The sequence below is a fragment of the Tachypleus tridentatus genome, unplaced genomic scaffold (genome assembly GCF_004210375.1).
Source record: "Tachypleus tridentatus isolate NWPU-2018 unplaced genomic scaffold, ASM421037v1 Hic_cluster_1, whole genome shotgun sequence".
Lineage (NCBI taxonomy): Eukaryota > Metazoa > Arthropoda > Merostomata > Xiphosura > Limulidae > Tachypleus > Tachypleus tridentatus.
The window spans coordinates 23,751,371-23,757,370 of record NW_027467777.1 but is presented as its reverse complement, the minus strand read 5'-3'; positions in this window follow the sequence as shown (position 1 = coordinate 23,757,370).

Below are 6,000 nucleotides of genomic sequence, written 5' to 3'. Positions count from 1 at the left end.
AAACTATTGTATAAACATCTAGGTAACCACAGAAATAGAAGGTGCATACATCAGCATCTTATTAGAGAGAGGAAACTATTGCATAAACATCTAGGTACCTACAGAAATAGAAGGGCATACATCAGCATCTCATAAGAGAGAGGAAACTATTGTATAAACATCTAGGTAACCACAGAAATAGAAGTGCATACATCAGCATCTTATAAGAGAGAGGAAACTATTGTATAAACATCTAGGTAACCACAGAAATAGAAGATCTTATAAGAAATACATCAGCATCATCTCATAGAGAGAGGAAACTATTGTATAAACATCTAGGTAACCACAGAAATAGAAGGGCATACATCAGCATCTTATAAGAGAGAGGAAACTATTGTATAAACATCTAGGTAACCACAGAAATAGAAGTGCATACATCAGCATCTCATAAGAGAGAGGAAACTATTGTATAAACATCTAGGTAACCACAGAAATAGAAGGGTATACATCAGCATCTTATAAGAGAGAGTATAAAACTATTGTATAAACATCTAGGTAACCACAGAAATAGAAGGGCATACATCAGCATCTTATAAGAGAGAGGAAACTATTGTATAAACATCTAGGTAACCACAGAAATAGAAGAGCATACATCAGCATCTTATAAGAGAGAGGAAACTATTGTATAAACATCTAGGTAACCACAGAAATAGAAGGGCATACATCAGCATCTCATAAGAGAGAGGAAACTATTGTATAAACATGTAGGTAACCACAGAAATAGAAGGGCATACATCAGCATCTTATAAAGAGAGAGGAAACTATTGTATAAACATCTAGGTAACCATAAAAATAGAAGGGCATACATCAGCATCTCATAAGAGAGAGGAAACTATTGTATAAACATCTAGGTAACCACAGAAATAGAAGGGTATACATCAGCATCTTATAAGAGAGAGGAAACTATTGTATAAACATCTAGGTAACCACAGAAATAGAAGGGCATACATCAGCATCTTATAAGAGAGAGGAAACTATTGTATAAACATCTAGGTAACCACAGAAATAGAAGGGTATACATCAGCATCTTATAAGAGAGAGGAAGCTATTGTATAAACATCTAGATAACCACAGAAATTGAAGGGCACACATCAGCATCTCATAAGAGAGAGGAAACTATTGTATAAACATCTAGGTAACCACAGAAATAGAAGGCATACATCAGCATCATTGCATCTAGGTAACCACAGAAATAGAGCATACATCAGAGGAAACTATTGTATAAACATCTAGGTAACCATAGAAATAGAAGGGCATACATCAGCATCTAATAATAGAGAAGAAACTATTGTATAAACATCTACGTAACCACAGAAATAGAAGGGTATATATCAGCATCTTATAAGCGAGAGGAAACTACTGTATAAACATCTAGGTAACCACAGAAATAGAAGGGCATACATCAGCATCTCATAAGAGAGAGGAAACTATTGTATAAACATCTAGGTAACCACAGAAATAGAAGGGCATACATCAGCATCTTATAAGAGAGAGGAAACTATTGTATAAACATCTAGGTAACCACAGAAATAGAAGGCATACATCAGCATCTTATAAGAGAGAGGAAACTATTGTATAAACATCTAGGTAACCACAGAAATAGAAGGGCATACATCAGCATAAGAGAGATGAAACTATTGTATAAACATCTAGGTAACCACAGAAATAGAAGGGCATACATCAGCATCTCATAAGAGAGAGGAAACTATTGTATAAACATCTAGGTAACCACAGAAATAGAAGGGCATCATACATCAGCATCTAGGTAACCACAGAAATAAGAGAGGAAACTATTGTATAAACATCTAGGTAACCACAGAAATAGAAGGGCATACATCAGCATCTCATAAGAGAGAGGAAACTATTGTATAAACATCTAGGTAACCACAGAAATAGAAGGGTATACATCAGCATCTCATAAGAGAGAGGAAACTATTGTATAAACATCTAGGTAACCACAGAAATAGAAGGGCATACATCAGCATCTCATAAGAGAGAGGAAACTATTGTATAAACATCTAGGTAACCACAGAAATAGAAGGGCATACATCAGCATCTTATAAGAGAGAGGAAACTATTGTATAAACATCTAGGTAACCACAGAAATAGAAGGGCATACATCAGCATCTTATAAGAGAGAGGAAACTATTGTATAAACATCTAGGTAACCACAGAAATAGAAGGGCATACATCAGCATCTCATAAGAGAGAGGAAACTATTGTATAAACATCTAGGTAACCACAGAAATAGAAGGGCATACATCAGCATCTAATAGAGAGAGGAAACTATTGTATAAACATCTAGGTAACCACAGAAATAGAAGGGCATACATCAGCATCTTATAAGAGAGAGGAAACTATTGTATAAACATCTAGGTAACCACAGAAATAGAAGGGCATACATCAGCATCTCATAAGAGAGAGGAAACTATTGTATAAACATCTAGGTAACCACAGAAATAGAAGGGCATACATCAGCATCTTATAAGAGAGAGGAAACTATTGTATAAACATCTAGGTAACCACAGAAATAGAAGGGCATACATCAGCATCTTATAAGAGAGAGGAAACTATTGTATAAACATCTAGGTAACCACAGAAATAGAAGGGCATACATCAGCATCTCATAAGAGAGAGGAAACTATTGTATAAACATCTAGGTAACCACAGAAATAGAAGGGCATACATCAGCATCTCATAAGAGAGAGGAAACTATTGTATAAACATCTAGGTAACCACAGAAATAGAAGGGCATACATCAGCATCTTATAAGAGAGAGGAAACTATTGTATAAACATCTAGGTAACCACAGAAATAGAAGGGCATACATCAGCATCTTATAAGAGAGAGGAAACTATTGTATAAACATCTAGGTAACCACAGAAATAGAAGGGCATACATCAGCATCTTATAAGAGAGAGGAAACTATTGTATAAACATCTAGGTAACCACAGAAATAGAAGTATACATCAGCATCTTATAAAGAGAGAGAAACTATTGTATAAACATCTAGGTAACCACAGAAATAGAAGGGCATACATCAGCATCTTATAAGAGAGAGGAAACTATTGTATAAACATCTAGGTAACCACAGAAATAGAAGGGCATACATCAGCATCTCATAAGAGAGAGGAAACTATTGTATAAACATCTAGGTAACCACAGAAATAGAGAAGGGTATACATCAGCATCTACATTATAAGAGAGAGGAAACTATTGTATAAACATCTAGGTAACCACAGAAATAGAAGGGCATACATCAGCATCTTATAAGAGAGAGGAAACTATTGTATAAACATCTAGGTAACCACAGAAATAGAAGGGCATACATCAGCATCTCATAAGAGAGAGGAAACTATTGTATAAACATCTAGGTAACCACAGAAATAGAAGGGCATACATCAGCATCTTATAAGAGAGAGGAAACTATTGTATAAACATCTAGGTAACCACAGAAATAGAAGGGCATACATCAGCATCTTATAAGAGAGAGGAAACTATTGTATAAACATCTAGGTAACCACAGAAATAGAAGGGCATACATCAGCATCTTATAAGAGAGAGGAAACTATTGTATAAACATCTAGGTAACCACAGAAATAGAAGGGCATACATCAGCATCTCATAAGAGAGAGGAAACTATTGTATAAACATCTAGGTAACCACAGAAATAGAAGGGCATACATCAGCATCTCATAAGAGAGAGGAAACTATTGTATAAATATCTAGGTAACCACAGAAATAGAAGGGTATACATCAGCATCTTATAAGAGAGAGGAAACTATTGTATAAACATCTAGGTAACCACAGAAATAGAAGGGCATACATCAGCATCTCATAAGAGAGAGGAAACTATTGTATAAACATCTAGGTAACCACAGAAATAGAAGGGCATACATCAGCATCTCATAAGAGAGAGGAAACTATTGTATAAACATCTAGGTAACCACAGAAATAGGGCATACATCAGCAAGGAAACTATGTATAAACATCTAACCACAGAAATAGAAAGAGAGAGGAAACTATTGTATAAACATCTAGGTAACCACAGAAATAGAAGGGCATACATCAGCATCTCATAAGAGAGAGAAACTATTGATAACTATTGTATAAACATCTAGGTAACCACAGAAATAAGAACTATTGGCACATACATCAGCATCTCATAAGAGAGAGGAAACTATTGTATAAACATCTAGGTAACCACAGAAATAGAAGGGCATACATCAGCATCTCATAAGAGAGAGGAAACTATTGTATAAACATCTAGGTAACCACAGTAGAAGGGCATACATCAGCACAGAAATATTGAAGGTAACCACAGAAATAGAAGGGCATACATCAGCATCTTATAAGAGAGAGGAAACTATTGTATAAACATCTAGGTAACCACAGAAATAGAAGGGCATACATCAGCATCTCATAAGAGAGAGGAAACTATTGTATAAACATCTAGGTAACCACAGAAATAGAAGGGCATACATCAGCATCTTATAAGAGAGAGGAAACTATTGTATAAACATCTAGGTAACCACAGAAATAGAAGGGCATACATCAGCATCTTATAAGAGAGAGGAAACTATTGTATAAACATCTAGGTAACCACAGAAATAGAAGGGCATACATCAGCATCTCATAAGAGAGAGGAAACTATTGTATAAACATCTAGGTAACCACAGAAATAGAAGGGCATACATCAGCATCTCATAAGAGAGAGGAAACTATTGTATAAACATCTAGGTAACCACAGAAATAGAAGGGCATACATCAGCATCTCATAAGAGAGAGGAAACTATTGTATAAACATCTAGGTAACCACAGAAATAGAAGGGCATACATCAGCATCTTATAAGAGAGAGGAAACTATTGTATAAACATCTAGGTAACCACAGAAATAGAAGGGCATACATCAGCATCTTATAAGAGAGAGGAAACTATTGTATAAACATCTAGGTAACCACAGAAATAGAAGGGCATACATCAGCATCTCATAAGAGAGAGGAAACTATTGTATAAACATCTAGGTAACCACAGAAATAGAAGGGCATACATCAGCATCTTATAAGAGAGAGGAAACTATTGTATAAACATCTAGGTAACCACAGAAATAGAAGGGCATACATCAGCATCTTATAAGAGAGAGGAAACTATTGTATAAACATCTAGGTAACCACAGAAATAGAAGGGTATACATCAGCATCTCATAAGAGAGAGGAAACTATTGTATAAACATCTAGGTAACCACAGAAATAGAAGGGCATACATCAGCATCTCATAAGAGAGAGGAAACTATTGTATAAACATCTAGGTAACCACAGAAATAGAAGGGATATACATCAGCATCTCATAAGAGAGAGGAAACTATTGTATAGTATATACATCAGCATCTACATAAGAGAGAGAGGAAACTATTGTATAAACATCTAGGTAACCACAGAAATAGAAGGGCATACATCAGCATCTTATAAGAGAGAGGAAACTATTGTATAAACATCTAGGTAACCACAGAAATAGAAGGGCATACATCAGCATCTTATAAGAGAGAGGAAACTATTGTATAAACATCTAGGTAACCACAGAAATAGAAGGGCATACATCAGCATCTTATAAGAGAGAGGAAACTATTGTATAAACATCTAGGTAACCACAGAAATAGAAGGGCATACATCAGCATCTTATAAGAGAGAGGAAACTATTGTATAAACATCTAGGTAACCACAGAAATAGAAGGGCATACATCAGCATCTTATAAGAGAGAGGAAACTATTGTATAAACATCTAGGTAACCACAGAAATAGAAGGGCATACATCAGCATCTCATAAGAGAGAGGAAACTATTGTATAAACATCTAGGTAACCACAGAAATAGAAGGGCATACATCAGCATCTTATAAGAGAGAGGAAACTATTGTATAAACATCTAGGTAACCACAGAAATAGAAGGGCATACATCAGCATCTT